This window comes from Cydia amplana, chromosome 4 (genome assembly GCF_948474715.1).
Source record: "Cydia amplana chromosome 4, ilCydAmpl1.1, whole genome shotgun sequence".
NCBI classification, from domain to species: domain Eukaryota; kingdom Metazoa; phylum Arthropoda; class Insecta; order Lepidoptera; family Tortricidae; genus Cydia; species Cydia amplana.
Window position 1 is genome coordinate 8,788,953 of NC_086072.1, and position 19,701 is coordinate 8,808,653.

At 37.9% G+C, this 19,701-nt stretch overlaps 1 protein-coding gene across 2 annotated transcripts in view; it reads right to left on the bottom strand.

Moving 5' to 3' along the window:
* LOC134663184 (cuticlin-4) overlaps positions 1-19,701 on the bottom strand; it is a 63,299-nt gene that overhangs the window by 9,892 nt on the left and 33,706 nt on the right. The gene's annotated exons all lie outside the window — the stretch shown is intronic.

Sequence of the window (19,701 nt, forward strand, 5' to 3'; positions counted from 1 at the left end):
TTTGCATGATAGGCTCACGGGGTTGCGTGGGCGAGTTTGTATAATATAATAATAATAGGCACTGGACCAATTGCTTATTATGTTAATAATTGTTATTATTTTCATACCCTAATAAAGACGCTAAATTATGTAGTAATACAGAAACAATTAGGTAATTAAATAATTTTGAGAGTGTCGCATTTGTAAATTTGGTTACGCTCTAGTGCAAGGGAGTGCATACAATCTAAAACACGCTTGCATACAATTCCAAACGTATCGTTTATTATTAATTACTATTATTGTGGGAATAGATGTCCAGTTAACCTTTTGACCTCCATTTGTATATACAAAAATGTCACGCATACCTACGCTATCAATGGCATTAAAGGTACTTGGACAGTATAGAAGATACATCATCGATCGCCAACAATTATAAGCGTTCATAGGCCTTAATAAGTGTTATAGTGTCTTTTGTATGTTTAACTAGTTTATCACGAAAAATAAATGATTTATGATTTATGATTTAATTCCTTTAAACCTTTTCGCCACCATTGACTTGATATAAAGTCAGGACATTTCGTGCCACACACGCCACGATTTGATATGTTATACGGGTTGTTTACGTGCAATTTTAGGCTTTGCGTTGATGACACTTTATTACTTCATTACCTACGTGGCGGCGTTTTTAACATAAATAAATACTGATCGAGACAATGAGTGTCGCCGTGTTTTTACGTTACATACCGTAATTCGGATGAAAACCTGTACCTTATTCATAATGTTTTTCAATACTTATCCTAGAACTGACCTTAGCTATTATAGGAAGGGTGTGAAAACGTAGGTACATTGGGCATGTTGCAAATACTATAATGAATAAATCTCTGGGAGACATAAAAACTCAAAAATGCGCGTTTTCTCAGAGATAAGACCCAGCTAGATCGATTTTTGCCCCGGAAAACCCCCGTATAGCAAATTTCATCGAAATCGTTAGAGCCGTTTCCGAGATCCCCGAAATATATACAAGAATTACATAACATACATACAAGAATCGCTCGTTTAGGTATAAGATAGGTATTTTTTTTGCTTTAGCTTTCTTACGTCGGCAATTTAAATACCTATTTTCATAAATACGTGTAAATGAATTAATTTAAGATTTATGATTAATCTCTCATTTATCGCAGATTTACAATTACAACCCAAAGATCTCTCGCTGTTGCAGGTAAGCAATTCCTCTTTGCCTTCACCAGCAGTCAAGTTTTTGTAAACTGCCAGCAATCAGGTTTTGGGGAAAGCATTTTCCCATGAGTGCTAGCAGTCCTTGTACAGCGCGACTATAATGTTGTCGCGAGGCGTGCCGATTTCACCCCAGACACTCGATCGCTAGTTAGAAAGTCTCATCTCTTGATATGAGACAACCAACGTGAACACACATGCTCTTACACGATATGACATTACAACAAGCTACCAATTTTACCATAAATAATTATATTAACCAGAAATGATAACGATTACTGCCATTAACCATTCGTTAGTAACGCATGATTAATGTCTAACTTTCTAGATTATTTAGTAATTGAATAATATGCACGTGCGGTGCAAAAACGAACCGACATCCACGCCGTAACGGAGACGCGTAAGCGTAACGTTTGCGCAAAATTATTAGTCATTAGGCATCCGAATCAAGAGACTTTAATACGATGAGGATTGTCTGTTTGTATTTTTTGTGGCTCTACCCAGGTGGTTGGAAGTGTAACTAGGCTGTAGCACCAGTTACTGCAAGAAAGCGGGCCCTCGGGCATTTTCTATTTTCTTCTAATCTGCGGCGATATTATAATAATAGACTCGATAGCAGGTGCCGGCGTGCTCAATTAGGCGCTTCGGCAAGAAAGGCGACCAATGTGGGCCAGCGCCCAACCAAAATCATAACCATAAGTAGTACATGATAATATTGATAATAGTATACTCAGATATCTCAGAGTGCGGCCACCGCAACACGGGCTTCTCTGCGGCTTTGATGACTACCTGTTTGATGTTTCTTTTGTGCGTGTTTTGTGCATTCTTATAATTTTTCAATATAATCTAATACAAAATAGGCCTATGTATTTGTAGTTACATATAGTCAATGACCTTATACAAGGGTGACAGCTGGCAACTACAGTTGCCAAAAGCAGTGAGTGGATAGAAAATCGGCCCTTGCATTTAATGGAGTCTGTATTTTTTGTGAGCCCCTCTTATGACAGTCCCTTATTGTGTGGTTCCTTGAACTGTAATTTTTTTATGTATTGATTTTGCTAAGCGATTTGCTTCAAATTTGGAATTATGATCTTTATCTAGATTGGTGTTAGGTAGGTACTGTCATATTGATTAAAATACACTTATCATTTTACCTACATAAATTGTACGTACATTATTTATCACATTATTATGCTTTCAGTTTTCATTATTATGCTACAAAAAAATTGTAGTTTTCCGATTTTTTTATAAATTCTAATAAAGCTGTAAGTGTTTTTTTCTCATCATCATTCATGTTAAGTGCATTACAATTCACAGTAATTAATTTTAAACAATTTTAACGAGTAGGTATTCAATTCACATTCACACGCATCATGTAGATAACTTTCGATAACGGAACCAATTATTTAACTGATTGATGAGTTGAGCATTATCAGATAATTGTTTTCAAATAATCAATTATAATGTCTGTATTGTATTGACTGGTCTAGTAGACCAATCTATGCGACTCTTTGAGTAGAGCTACATACCTACTACTTAAAATCCTATTAAATTGCTGTTGGTCTAGGCCTGCGGGTTGCCTATTACTATCTACGTACGTACCTATAGCTAAAATCTCTAATGATTCTGACAGATATATATAGATTCATAGACATCAGTCGTTGACTAAAGGAGCAGCTATTTTATTTTTAAAACACCTTGTCTTTATTGTCTAGGCCCGTCCTAGTATAAGTTGATTTTAAGTTTTGTAACAGACATTCTTGGTCGTAGGTCAAATTTATACTGGTCGGGTTGTTCCGACATGGATATAAAGCCTAGAGATTATTGTCTGATTTATGCTCGTTGATCAACGTCTTCGTACTTACAGTGAAAGCTGCACTAAATTTTCATTACATTTCTGACTAACTACTCAATTATTAATTACAAAGTTGACGTTTAAAAATCGCTGGACACGTTGGCAATTTGAAACTGTTGAAGCCGAATTAAAAGATCATTCAGATAATGTTAGATGGTTAAATACGTTTAACGATGACTTTTAGATTGTCTTATTCTTGTTTTCGAATGCCAGCGAGAATTAAAGATGGTGAAAGAGTACGTGTATCTGAAACAGAAATGTCGATTTAATGTTTACATTATCTGACTAATGACCTACTGGTATAGGTCTTCAATTCGTCTAATAGGCTAGCGTCACTCTTTTTAGTCCCATATTTTTGGTATAAAACTTAATTGAAATTAAATAAATCAAAGGTGCAAATACCGGCCGTCAGTTATTTTATTAATTGAAAATTAAACTTTAACTGTGCTAGAATAAAGTCTTAGTACTGTTAAACACATAAATAATATCAACATAAAACCAGTGCGCAGGTTTCACACGAGATGATCGACAAAAACTGACGTGAATCGAAACTTTGTTAGTCACTTTCGTTTTCTATTTACGGCTATCTGCAATTTTATGCGAACGACAATCGACATCGCATCCAATGCATGCGGTTTTTGCAATAATTTCAATTTAATGATATAGGTATTTTCCTCGCTGCAATTATCATTAACTGTGACAGTCTATATAAATCATTATTTGTTTTACAAGGGGGCTAAGTTGTTGTTTAACCACTCGTGCTAATATTGATGTCGGCGGCAGATCGTAAAATCGGGCATATCGAGATATTCCTAGGCATATCATGAAACGCCGCCATTTCATGTTTTGACTAAAATTAACCCAGGCGTATCACGATCTGCCTTATAAAAGAGGCGGCAGATCGGTCAGACCAATGTATTCGTTGATATTCCTAGCTTCATACCGGGCGCATCGTAAAATAATTGATGAGATATTCCTAGGCATATCATGAAACACCGCCATTTCATGATCTGACTAAAATTAACTCAGGCATATCACGATCTGTCTTATAAAAGATTCGGCAGATCGATGGGAGCAATGTATTCGTCGAATTCCTAATTCCTAGCTTCATTCATACCGATCGCATCGTAAAATAATTGCATTTTTTGCCACTGGTGGCGCTGCATTCTATATGGCGCTGCGTCCGAGTCCAGTGTTGCCAGATCGAACCTTTTAATACAAGTTTACGTTCCTTTTGAGCCTTGAGGTTTGCTCGATATGGCTGGCGGTCGCTAGGCAGATCATGAAATGCCGGCGTTTCATGATCTGCCTAGGAATATCACCCATTGTGGTTTGCACGATATGGCTGATGGTCGCGCTAGGCAGATCATGAAATGCCGGCGTTTCATGATCTGCCTAGGAATATCACCCATTGAGGTTTGCACGATATGGCTGGTCGTCGCTAGGCAGATCATGAAATGCCGGCGTTTCATGATCTGCCTAGGAATATCACCCCTTGAGGTTTGCACGATATGGCTGGTCGTCGCTAGGCAGATCATGAAATGCCGGCGTTTCATAATCTGCCTAGGAATATCACCCATTGAGGTTTGCACGATATGGCTGGTGGTCGCGCTAGGCAGATCATGAAATGCCGGCGTTTCATGATCTGCCTAGGAATATCACCCCTTGAGGTTTGCACGATATGGCTGGTGGTCGCTAGGCAGATCATGAAATGCCGGCGTTTCATGATCTGCCTAGGAATATCACCCCTTGAGGTTTGCACGATATGGCTGGTGGTCGCTAGGCAGATCATGAAATGCCGGCCTTTCATGATCTGCCTAGGAATATCACCCATTGAGGTTTGCACGATATGGCTGGTGGTCGCGCTAGGCAGATCATGAAATGCCGGCGTTTCATGATCTGCCTAGAAATATCACCCCTTAAGGTTTGCACGATATGGCTGGTCGTCGCTAGGCAGATCATGAAATGCCGGCGTTTCATGATCTGCCTAGGAATATCACCCCTTGAGGTTTGCACGATATGGCTGGTCATCGCTAGGCAGATCATGAAATGCCGGCGTTTCATGATCTGCCTAGGAATATCACCCATTGAGGTTTGCACGATATGGCTGGTGGTCGCGCTAGGCAGATCATGAAATGCCGGCGTTTCATGATCTGCCTAGGAATATCACCCCTTGAGGTTTGCACGATATGGCTGGTCGTCGCTAGGCAGATCATGAAATGCCGGCGTTTCATGATCTGCCTAGGAATATCACCCCTTGAGGTTTGCACGATATACCTGGTCGTCGCTAGGCAGATCATGAAATGCCGGCGTTTCATGATCTGCCTAGGAATATCGCCCATTAAGGTTTGCACGATATGGCTGGTTGTCGCTAGGCAGATCATGAAATGCCGGCGTTTCATGATCTGCCTAGGAATATCACCCCTTGAGTTTTCACGATATGGCTGATGGTCGCGCTAGGCAGATCATTAAATGCCGGCGTTTCATGATATGCCTAGGAATATCACACCCTACTTATTTGATATGCCTAAACGTCGCTAGGCAAATCGTCAAACGTTGATGTTTGAACGATATGGCTGGTAGTCACTAGTCAGATCATGAAATGGCGGCGTTTCATGGTATGCCTAGGAATATCTCGATATGGCCGATTTTACGATCTGCCTCCGACATTGATAACCGAGCAGCGAAAGGTTCCAAAATTTAACCATGAGCGTAGCGATTGGTTCGAAAAATGGAATCTTGAGCGTTGCGAGGGTTTCAAAGCACGAGGGCTAAGTAAACAAAATTTGCCTCCGAGTGAAACACAACATTTTTCTTCACACCAACCCGAAGAAAATATTAACTATAAGATATCAAACAAAATCAAATCCACATTAATGTTATTAAATATTTATCATTTAAAATCACATTGCCTCACATGTGAATAAAATGCAACTTTGCTATCAGTATTTGTACAAACAAGACAGCCTTTACCAGATAGATGGTGTGGTGAAAATATTTAATCATAGCCATATACCTACTAATGCATAGCTACCTGACATTCTAAGCTTATCGCGAGGTCTACAGCTCACAGAGCCACTAGTTTAAATAGTCAATAATTTAAATTAGTATCAGTATCTTGAAAAGTAAAGTTTTCATGGGATTTCAACTTATTCCTAAAAATAAGATCTTTATAGTCACATTGTTACACTTTAGACACACCTTTTCCCTACGCACTTCAATGGAACTAAAATGAATCACGTTTCTAAAGATCATATTTTATATATGATGCTCCATTGCATTTAAGACGATGTCCAAAAGCGTACCTAACAGCATAACGAAGTGGGCGAGAAAGCAGAGTCACGTAAAGCAATTACGCGTGCAACCGCGGCACGCTCCGCGTATCTTATCATCTACACCCCGCGTAGTTCCGACATGTTCCGCCCGATATACCCTGTGTTGCCTCTCTATCGCACTTGTAAATTCGTGCGTAACAGCGTGTGACAGGGAGGCAACATGTCGAACGTGGTTCGCGGTAGGCCCTCTGATCCGGTGGGTCACCGGTAAACGATGACGCCAAGAACACGTGCGATCTTTAATAGGTCAAAGCGGTAAGTCACAATTCACATCTGCTCATGCCATGTCCAAGCGTTGCCCAACCAATTACTTATGATACAAAATATTTGTCGAAGAGGTGTGTGGTATGTGCCATTCTGGTGTTCATCAGTTGTTCCATTTGACCATAATGCTGGATTTGTAAATTAAACTACTAAAAATCATTGAGGAATTCCGTTCAAGTCTCCATCAGCAGTTGCACATCATCAAATGACAATGGCGCCTTTTTTAATGCAAATGCTTGATTTGTTGATGAAAATACAATTTTCCAAAAAAAGTTCTACATTATTCATAAAACGAAAAGGTATCATCAAAATATATTTTTGAAAACCTCTGCCACTGTACCGTCCGTCGCAAAAAAAGATGCGCGCTAAACTCCTTAAGTTTAGTTACTCTACGGTTGCATTTTATCACTATCACTACATAGTATAAAACAAAGTCGCTTCCCGCTATCTGTCTGTCTGACTGTCTGTCTGTCTGTATGCTTAGATCTTTAAAACTACGCAACGGATTTTGATGCGGTTTTTTTTTTAATAAATAGAGTGATTCAAGAGGAAGGTTTATGTATAATTTGTTAACCCGGGGCGGGTCGCTAGTTATCTTAAATTGGTCTGTCTATCTGAAATCTGGACCAAGTTTTCATATGTAGGTAAGTATTCGCAAACATGTCGAGAATCATGTGTTTTTATCTGATGTCCAGTTTTAATTACCCATTATGGGTACATATGGCGCATGCTATCATCTGCGTCACCAGTTCGGATGTAGATATGTTCCGTTCGACTTATCGGAGTACCGGTTATACAGAAATAGCTGGACTTCAACGGCATTCTATTGCTACGGCTAGTGCGGCTACTACTACTACAATTAGGGTTGCCAGATGGTCGGGATTCGGCGGGATTCTCCCGATTTTTAGCATGTGTTCCCGATTCCCGACGAAGTGAAAATTGTCCCGAAAAACAGCTTCACGTTATAAAACAATAATTTCAAGTTCCGAACTGTTGTCGAGCGAGCAAGCGACCCGCGTCGAGCCCGACAGCGCGCGCGCGGGGCGCGCGTAGCGAGAGTGGGCAGAGCAGCTGACGTAGTGCCAATAATGTAAAATATCGTTGTTTTTAATACAATTAATTTAATTGATAGGTTTTTTTTTTTCCCGACTTAAGGCCCTAAATCCCGAAAAATTGATATTTTTTCCCGATAATAGCGGCTTTCGATCTGGCAACCCTAACTACAATTAACAAATTTGCAGATTCCTAAGAAAAAGTAGCGAGCAATCACAGAACAAGTTAGAATGGCGATGCGAGCAGGGTACGTGTCGCCGCCGGTTTTGAGCAAACGCTCGCATGCCTCTCGCCCGCGCTGACCGAAAAACGAAGTAAACATGCCTTTTGCGCCACAATAACCTTCAGATTAAGAAGCCAGACATCAAATCTGTCTAAAGGAGGCGTATCCATTCACCACGCACACAAGTTTTTTACTACCGTTGCGCGAGTGTCAGTAAATGTGGAGAGGAACGAGCGGCGACACCGGTTCCGATACCAACTGCGCGCGATAGCCATTCTAACCTCTTTAATATGTTCTGTGCGAGCAATGCACAGTTGTAGAGTTGTGCAGTGTACCATTTCTTCATAATATATGTTGTACTGTGTACACACTGTTGCATATGTCATGTTACAAGTGCACCAAATACCCATACTCTTGCTAATAACTTAAAATTTCGTTCGACCCATTTGAAACAGTAGGGGAGATGTGGGTATAATGATCCCCTTAAGGGAGAAACTTCACTGTGTTCACAGTTGGAGACCAAAACACAAGATTTAGGTCTTTATGAATAGTCCATTTACTTAACTAAGTAACTGCATACTTATTTCTCGTGTTTTTTTTTTATATATTTAAATAATGTTATGTTTTCTAAAGGTTTAGTAAAGGATCATTTTATACATAGGTATGTATAAAACGATCCCTAGGGTAGAGTTAAAATAATCACAGATGATTCCTTTGTATAATATCAAGATTTCTTCGTTTTAATCATTTAAGTCAGTCGATTCCAGCGTTTCTTTATTTTCAAAAGATGAGTGCTATTTTTTTTTTTGGCCTTATTTTTAACGCCGTCAGTGGCACAGATTTTGCTTGCTATTTGAAAAGGCAATCCATAATTTAATCGCATTAAGAGCCCTTAGTACTTCTTCCTAAGGTAATTTTTTCGGAAGTAAGTGCCTTTGCGCACATAAATTCGCGACATGATATGTTATGGCCTGTACAGGAAATGCTCATAGTAAATTACTTAGGGGGTAAAATGATTCCAGGGATCATTTTACGCCTACGAAAAGGGATCATTTGACCTCAAACACCAAATTTGAAATATCGACAAAAATATAACTTTCAAATTCAACTTGCTTCAGTATAAACATCCTTAAAGTATAGATAAACATCATTAAGATCCGACAGTGAAACATAAATTGAATAAAACGCAACATGCTAAAAGTAATGGAATTCGGAAAATAGGCTACCGTAGATTAGACGTATATGTTTTAATTATTTTCTAATAAAATCACGCTACGTGCTCATACCGCCATGACACTTTACGAGGCAACTGGCGGGGTCACACGGGGAAGACGTTTAATGCATATTTAGATAGATGGCATCAGTAGTTGCTCAGATAAGAGGGGGGATCATTTCACTTTAAGGGATCATTATACACGCATCTCCCCTAATACAGAGTTATTTAGGCGAATTGAGCAGGATCAACTCTACATAATCAATAATCATACACATAAATACACAGTATAGCCAATGTATCGTACTTACAAAGAAAGGTACCCAACTGTCCGGCTCCGATTTGAGTTATTTTTATATATGTTATAGAGTAGTCTAAAATAACACACGTATTCTTTTTAGCTGCCCAAACTCAACCTACTCATTAGGAGAAATCGTCCTCCAAAGTCCTGAAAAGTGACCAAACCCTCTAACTTCTGTTTTGTTCAAGCAAATTGCTAGTTAATTACAGGTTTGATTATAAGTTGGAGAACATGAAAAAATAATGGACTTGCAAGTGTTTTGTCATTTCGGCTCAAACTCATATTTAAAAAAAAATATTTTAAAGTTTCATACTTCTCATCGGTAGATTATATTTAAAACTTACTATTTTTATTTTTATTATAAGCCTATACAGTGTCCCACTGCTGGGCAAAGGCCTTAGTATAATATGGACAAAGTTTAAATAAATGTAGTCACACAAGTAATAGCTGACGCAACTTTTTTATGTTTTAAAAATTTACTGTATTAAATAATTCCGAAGAATGAAAGATCCACATTAATCTCACGGTACATTACGCATTCGTGCTTAAAAAAGGAAATATTGCCGTGTAACGAATTTTACTCACTATTATTATAATGGTTTCGTCCATTAGTGCCCAAAAAAGAACCACGGCGTCTACGTTACGGCCTGCCTGTAATGAATGATCTTACGTAACACACATCCGTTCATTGACATTTCAATATAGGTAGGTGTGTGAGTCAGTTTTGGACCCACGCAAAGTTTTGTGATGAATGGGATATAAATGATATAATACAGACAGGTAATCTTTGTTTAAATCAACACTAAAAAAAGTTTGTCGAAATTAGATGAATGCAATTATATGAGGTACTCGTAGCTATACGAAGATGTCAATACTTAATGCTTCCGTTCATGGTTATTACCGTAGCCGAAAAAGGTAGGTGATTATGATGGCACACCAACGTAACCAATAGAACTACAAGTATATATACTTCAAATCAAGTATTTCTTAAAAGGTACTTAACTTTTAAGAAAAACTTGATAGATAATAGATATCCTACTTCCTTATTTTGATCCCCACATGCCTATGAATAACCCCTAGTCTAACTAGATATCCTAACTCTATCCATCTGTTTAATAAATCTACTAGAACAATAAGAGATATGTCCTCCATTAAGTACATGAAGATATACCGTTTTCTTCTACTACTAATTGCGCACATGTCTAAGATCCTAATCTATGCAATGAAGGGCACGCAGATTCGCAAAGAAACCACGTTTCGTGTACATTCGCATCACGCTCACTTTCTAACGACCGTCGAAAGAATAAATGAGAAAACCTTCTTGGGCATTCCCATGCATTAATTTAGAAAAACTTTCAGCTCGTTACCAGCCAATTAAAAGTCCCAGCACTCGAGTACCCGAGTCGTTAATCAGAGCCGAAAGTGACTTGGCAGATGTAAGTCTGCACACTCGGTAATTATGCTCCCATTAAATGCTCCATCATTGACAAGCGCGCAATTTAGCGTAACGATTAGTCAATATTATTAACATTGTAGAATTAGATTTAACTCGTTGACGTCAATATTTTGGCAAACGGAATGATTGAAATTGAACTCTAAATTAATGACTTTACTGATGAAGCTCGATGTGATTATCTTGTCAAATTATCGGTAGGTACAACAGTCTTGTATTATATTGTACTATAGCTTTCTTTGCTAGTCAGAAATGATATGAAAAAAAAGATTGGAACATACATAAATACATGTTCAGGAGCATAGAATTGAAGTCAATTGATCAAGCAATCAAAAGCCTTATCAGGGTATACATCGAACTCGCACATAATGTTAAATAAAGACTAGGTAGGTACTTACTTATTATAAAAAAAACGTGGGGTAGCGTTAATTATCCCGTAAAGAACAACATTTAAAACATATACTTAGGTACCTAATACATATAACGATATAGAAATTATAATCGGGAGTTGTTATTAACTATACTATAGTGTAATTAGATGTGCAAGTAAAACAAGCTATGTATGTAATGCTATATGATTGTCGCTAACTAGCTTTCGATGTCAAATAAAAAGACTATCAAGTATCTATTGATGGTTCTTTTGTTATTGTGTTTCATTGTGCATTTACTCAATTCACAGAAACAGATCGTTTTCACTTATTGGGTCAATGCTCACGTTCTCATGTACTAATTTGTGCGTAGGGGAGAGTGGGTAACAGTGGGTAACGGGTAACAGTGGGTCTTTAACAATAACTTTACTAATGTTACTTATTCACGACGTTACCGCTTTTACGCCCCTCAGTTTGCCTAACTAGATACCACCTCTCCTTCAGAATTAAAATTCGCAGAAATAAGCATACCTACCAAGAAGCTGTTAAACTATTTTTTTACACGATTTTAAAAGAGACGTTTTCTTTATGGCTTGTCATTACAAATTCTTTCATTGTTGTGAATATGGTTTTAATGTATGAAAAATCGATTTAATACCTTATTTTACCCATAAACCAAACTAATAAATTTTTGAGTGATTTTTTATACAACTACCATCAATGGGGAAGAGTGGATCATATGAAATTGGGTCACAGTGGATCAAAGGAAAATCGGATGTGAAAATTAAAAGTTTTCTTTTAGAAAAAAAACATGATAATAAAAGCACAAAACTAATATAAATCTCCACGCAAAGAGCGATATCCCTGTTCTTTAAGTTGTAGCCAGTATGCAAAAAATAAGATAAAAAATCATCGCACACTATGAAAAATTATGATCAAAGGATATGATCAAAATTTTGCAGATATATGATAAAACTTAATATATTTCAATGGATAAATGCTCAAACAATGCAGCAGCTCTTATCAATTCGTTTCATCGGACGGTGATCCACTGTTACCCGCACGTGGGTAACAGTGAATTTTTCTCCACTTTTGTTTAAATTTTATCTTATTTTATTACTAACTTTCCTTACAGTTTTTTTTTCTTAAAAAGGTTTAAGAGTTAGATTAATACTCTAAGCTTAGATAATAAAATAATACAATATGAAGTTTAAATGACGCAACTACAACTCTTAGAAAAAAAAGTAATTCACTGTGACCCACTCTCCCCTAGAGATAGAGACATGTGGCGATAATGTTGTCATAGGTATAGTTCAGTTGCATTATATTATCATTTATCACATATGATTATGATTAAAAAAACAATTAGACAAAATTCCACTATACTTCAGTGGAAATATGCATACCTAGGGTTAGATTGTAAGTAAAATATTGTTTGGTTTCTACACATATCTGAAACCACAAAAGAATACTGCTTATGTCATTAACTTAGAAACATGTGGAAATTGCGCAATATATAATCACTTCACTTTTTGTCATAGCCAACTACCAATTTGGATAATCCTGCATCATACCTCATATTGTAATTATCTAGCGATTCGCACAATGTAGTGTGACGTATCTATTAGGTGATTCGATGAAGAGCAGCCTGGGCTCAAGGTTACGCCACGCAACACTTTCACCTCCTGCCCGCCAGTTCGTTGCTCTCCGAAATCCGCAGATTTCTGCCGCTGCATGCAGTATCAATGGCGCGCTGAACGAGCCTCGACGGCATCCTAGCCCATAGGCAAACTATGACATAGACTAAAACAGACTCCAATTCTGCCTAATAGGACTTATTTTAGTCTAGCATAGAGATTCTATTCGTTGACGTTTACGTTCAATGCCCGTGTTAATGGTACCGAGAAACGTAACATGGCCCACTTTCTCTTTTAAGCATATATAGTCTCTTTCTCGCTCGCAGCCTCCTGGCTTGGCGGAGGGAGATGACAGTATTTGAGATGGTGCGTCGAGGAAGCTGGCCAGCTGCTTTCTTCGCAGCACTTGGCATTCGAGGCGTACGAAATCCGGAAACTTTCGTTACCCTCGCGATTGTGCAGGCAATTGAGCGGGCACGGGCACTATCGGCGCGGCGACGAGCCGGCGACTTGTTACAATTAGCCAATCTTTCATTTATTGCATCACACCGAGACTTGACCTTCTTGGCCGACTGCTTAACAATGCGGTAATCGGGTGAAAAAGTTGTAACGCGATTTTTAAGTAGATTATAGCTACTGTTGATAAAAACGAGAATATTTTAAACAATAATTACTAACTTAGCGTAAATTATGCGTACTATTAGAAGCTAGTAGGAAGAATAAAGGGGCCCACTGATTACCAGTCCGCCGGACGGTATTGGCCCGTCAGTTAGAACAAAAAGTTGACAGTTCCGAACAACTGGCGAGCCGGCGACTTGTTACAATTAGCCGATCTTTCATTTATTGCATCACACCGAGACTTGACCTTCTTGGCCGACTGCTTAACAATGCGGTAATCGGGTGAAAAAGTTGTGACGCGATTTTTAAGTAGATACTGTTGATAAAAACGAGAATATTTTAAACAATAATTACTAACTTAGCCTGAATTATGCATACTACTTATATGTATTAGAAGTACATAGTTATTTAAAACATTAAATTGAAAAAAAATAATCCAAGACCATTTTAATAAAGTTAAAATTACGAGGGAAACATCTTTTGAGCGACATGTAAAATTAAGAGATTGTACGGGAGATTCATTTTATGTTTCGCCGGCTTTAATATTTAACACCTTTCTAAATATCTAACCCCAATCGAGGTTAAGTATTTGAATATGACAAGCATTGTTTGGCTTATGAACCTGCTGGCGCGTCAAGTCCCGGCGTATCGCTGTGCCGATCTGTGCGCGCTAGATACGCACATCGGCTCCAGCAGGCATATCTCAATCAACCAAGTAGCTGTCATATCTGGCGGTTAAAGGTAGTAAAATGTTGCTATCACATGAAAGTTTTCGTGAAATGGATATAATAGCAGTGGTACAGCGGGCTGCAAAATTGCATAGATACCTACTTAGCTACAATGCTCTTTATTATTATAGTAAAGTAGCCGTCCTCTATCTTAGTTTATGAATAAAACTTCCAAAAACTTCCTATAATAAGTGAATTACAATACATTATGGTTATGCAGTAAACCTTATGCTATGTACCTACGAGTAGTTAAGAATTAATTTGTATCAGCAAAATTTAAGAAAATGCATATCAAACATTTTTTAACAATAAAAGAAACGCAGAAGCCTATAAAAATAAATCGTTTCATTTTTTCTTCTGTGATATAAAGTTAACAGACCGTATGATCGTTCAGATATGATAGTGTTTTATTTGTCGTAACTTGATATCTAAATTATACATTCCAATAAACATACCACAGAAACAAAAGGTAGAAAGTAGCCGTTTAATAGACTTGAAAAGATCTGACCACCTATTTAAAAATTATGATATCAAAAATAGATAATACGACCGTTTGATGACGATGTTGAATCCGGTCGGTGCAAGTAGAGCGTCGAATCGTTTCGAGTTTTACTTTTATTTGATAGTGCAGGTTTAATACTTTAAACGTTAGCTAGTGTAGGTCGCGGTAATCATAGATTTTTAATAATATGTTATTTCGGCACCTTTTCCTACGGGTTTCGTAGAATAATATCATACGGCTATGTTTAATGCTACCCTTGGTAGGTACCTTCTAAACCAATAAACAATTTGCGTACGTCATACGTTTTTTTTTTAATTAGCAGCTGGAGCTGTTTAACACGGACGACAATAAAAACAAACCAAAACGACCTTCCGTCTTTTATGAATATCTTATGTCGCTCCTATAACGATAGGTATCGTCTACCTACGTAATCGTCGTATAATTTAGCACACTCTAACAAAACAGATATTGTTTTCAAAATGTACCTATTCATTTATTCAGTGTGTGGCACGCGGCGCATCAAACGTGTTGTTGTTGGCCTGAATTGAGAGAATTCCACTAGATTTATATTCCTAGTTGACTCATCGAGTCGCCCGGCAGGTCGTCGTTGAATTAACTCGGATGCAATCAGGCGCCGATGTCAGCTTTATGCTAGTAAGTCGAGAAACTTCCGTATCTCGAAGAAATTGGCCCGGTTTTCTGAGAAAATTGCTTCATTTACATAAACTTGTGGCAGTGGATCAAAAAACAAGTAGGGCTATACGCGCTGCGCTCATTATCGATATAAGAATACGATCTATGTGTGTACTGTAGTACCATAGAGAAATATAGTAAGACAAGAGTGCTCACTCCATACATCAGTTAGACTATTAATTTCAGTGTCTACATCTAGCATCGAGTAGCGGAACTATCAGTACTGCTACTTGACAATAGATGTAGCATCGACCGGAAAGTCTTATCTCAACAGCATAAGACTTTCCGGTCGGTTCTACATCTATTGTCAAGTAGCAGTACTGATAGTTCCGCTACTCGATGCTAGATGCTATTAGTCTTTTTGGTACTAAAACTGATGTATGGAGTGAGCAATCTATGTATTTTTTTCTCTATGGTAGTACTCAACCACTTATCTAATACCTTTAAACGAGCAATTCTTGTTTATTTATATATATATGTATATATATATATATATATATATATATATATATATATCCCCGATATATATATATGTATACTGATAGTTCCGCTACTCGATGCTAGATGCTATTAGTCTTTTTGGTACTAAAACTGATGTATGGAGTGAGCAATCTATGTATTTTTTTCTCTATGGTAGTACTCAACCACTTATCTAATACCTTTAAACGAGCAATTCTTGTTTATTTATTTATATATATATATATATATATATATATCGGGGATCTCGGAAACGGCTCTAACGATTTCGATGAAATTTGCTATATGGGGGTTTTTGGGGGCGAAAAATCGATCTAGCTAGGTCTTATCTCTGGAAAAACGCGCATTTTCGATTTTTTTATGTTTTCTGAGCGAAGCTCTGTCACCCAGATATTATATAAGTAATAGATAACTAAATATAATTCAAGTTGTACAATATGATTATGTCGATATTAAACAAAGGATAAGAACAGAGTTACGTAATACCGCCACCCTCGGTTCCCATATCCATCTTCAGACCATTTCGATTGTACCATATAAAACTTGCAGCGTCACTGAAGCATAGAATTTCTAAGTCTGATATAATGTGCGATCGTCGAAGTTTCATTGCAGACACCAGGATACGTTTTTAGTAGATTTTACGTGAGCAGATAACATTCTGAATTCACACAACTCCACCATAATATAACGACGGACGTAAGTTTCGGTCATAAAAATCTATACCTACAATATGCAATTAGGTATACAATATTACAACCCTGATTTGATTGTAGGCACATACTCATCAAAATGTTTAGGTAGATCTTTAGATAAATTCTGCAACGTATTCTCACCACAGGCTCTCGCGCAGCGTGGGCGTTCCGGACTTCCATTCCCAACCGGAACTTCCACAGAGAAACCTTCCTAGGCTCCGTAACTTTCCTCGGCAACCGATACCCGTATCGCATAACTCGGCCCTGCGACACTTATTAGAAATGATAATCACCAAGCTGAGCTATGTCGCGCAATTTCAATAATCAGTCCGCTTTGCAAGCTTTCTTACATTTTAAAATTAATTAAGTTAAGTAGAGATACTTATAAAGGTATTACAGAATTTCCAGCGGCTTAAACATACCTACCTATTTTTAGTGAATTTTAGATTAATAATAAACATGTTATATATTATCGTAATTACTTATTCGCGTTTTATTAGAAGAAAGTAGACGATATAAAATCTCTACTCGACGAACTCTAGCGCGTCTTCCATATACAACGCGTGGTTTTTATTAGCTATTAGATTTTACTCTAAATACATTATATTATAGGTAAATTGATTGGTGTCATTATTTTCTATACATTTTCGAGTCTCTTCTTATAAAGGAAATCAAAATCATCATTTCGTGAAAAGCTCCAAAGGTTGAAAATAAAACCACTTAAACGGAATGAGCACATAAATATTTGTCTGTCCAGAATCCATGCGTTTGCGCCCCGGTGACCCAGTGCGGGAGCCGTGCCCGTCGTGCATGGATAATGTCTTGACGTGTCAATCCGTTACTTATCCGGGCTTTCGCGAACCACTTGCCTATATGCCTACCTACACGTTTAGGTTAATTGACTTTAAACGCGGCCTTACTGTTTGTTTAATTTATTTAAAATAACTTCTAAACTAGCTTTTACAATGCATAATTGGATATCTATAAATGAACATGAAATGTTTTATCGAGTACCGTAAAACGGGGTGAGTAGGTTTCGCAAGGAGAGGTGGCTTATGAATGGGGAGAGTAGGTTTGAGAGGGGGGTGAGAAGGGATTTTAAGGCTACTGCTACAAAAATAATGTATTCCAATTTAAAATGGAGCTATAGTAATACGCATAATAAAATGTTATCGAGGTTTGAATTTCAGTTTTGACCCTACTCACCCCATTTTACGGTATTGGTGTTGTACATGTGATTACGAAAATATATATAGTGTAATCTAAGTAAGAATAATCCTTGTAATGTAAAATTTTCAAATCGTGTAAAAATTCTTAACGCTGCACGATCATTTTCTGTACATTTGTATTCTTAATTAGATTTTTTTATCCAGAAAAGTTAAAGTTATAATGTACAGATGGTTTTTTATAGTGCCTGCCTGTTGAAAAGCAGCTGACAATACCTTTCACAATTCCGTCAGCATAACTAATTGGTCATCAACGGTCTTATCTCGTCGTTCTATAACTAACAAAATCTGGGATCTATTGTTCCCCGTGACCCCCGGAGTCCAAGGCTTCATGGCGCTTGCGTTCGGCGGAAGAGAAAGTCGGCCCACTGTCTCAAGGACGAGGGCGTCGCTCCCTCGTTGCGCAACAATCGTGAGATAATTGATGCGCCAAGCCACGTGGACTACAATGCGGATACCGATTAAGACGAAACAGGAGCTGATATTTAAATATTTTAGGTAAATATACCCGTCTCGCTAACGGTAGCGGCTCCTAAAACCAGTGCGATAAGGACAAGGCGAAAAATCCTTCGTAAATATCTCAAAAATCGAGGGTCGTACTCGACTGTTTCCTCCTCCAAAACTTAACCAATCGTAACCAAATTTATTAAATGATTATGAAATTATCTGTGTCGGACCGTTTTGCTTTTTTGGCTAATTGATATCAGTTTTGAATACCACGCCTCTCATTGCGGCATAGTCAATTAGGCCATTTTGTTCATTTTTGAAGGGCTCTAGCGCCTTAAAAAACAAAAATATCAAAAAAAGCAAAACGGTCCGACACAGATATTGACAATAATGATCTGTGTTGAAAAAATCATTGCTCTAGCTTCAAAACCCACGGAGGAAACAGTGGAGTACGTTTGTATGGAGAAATGACCACTCATGTTGCCTCTTAAGACATCGGCGTACTTGATGCGTATGCGGCGCTTTTGAGACGCGGACGTGATCACCGGCCGATTTTTGAAATTCGACCGCTCGATTTCGTTCAGTAATATCTCCACTACTAGGCATGTAAATTCTAGAAGTACAATTGAAAACGAGTGGTCAATACCACTAGATTCCAAAATTCTATATCGTTCGTATTTCAAAAATCAGCATTTCGCCGTTTTCCACCGATTTTCGAATGACGAAATCGAGCGATCGAAATTCAAAAATCGGCCCCAGAGCGGATTGAATGCGGGAAATATTCTGACATATTCGTTAGGTTGCTTGCCCCTACCCGTAGAAAAATTAACCTATAGTTCCCCGAAAACTTTTTCTAACCTTTTCTTACAGGGACCCAAGAACCTTTTTGATTCAGAAAGTGCCACTTCGCCACATGTATCAAATGTACCTAAAGCTGTACTTTTAGCCACATGTTTGACACGTCACCAGTCACTTTTTCGGCTCAAATATAGGTCCACTGAAGGTTAGGAAAGGCTTAAGGCCCCGTAGGTTCGTTTTCTTCTCTCACTCTCACTGAGTGTAAACGTGAGCGAGATGGATTTGAGTGCTCGAGACCGCGGATATCATGTTTTTGAATTTTAATCTGATGTAAGTTTTAACAAAAGAATAAAACAGTAATCGATGAATTCCCTCAAAAACAAAATTGCGCATTTTTAGAAGAAATTTTCATATTCATCTATTTTCTACGATACAAAATTCTTTATGACAAGGATATACCTAAATTATGCAAAGGCGCGCTACACCAGCTTTTGGTGTGTCGAAGTCTTTAAGGACGATGACACGGATCTTTTTGATTCAGTCATCAAACGCCCATTTACGGCTTTCTCTCTAATTTTTCCGATTGAGACCTGAGACCGTGTAGGC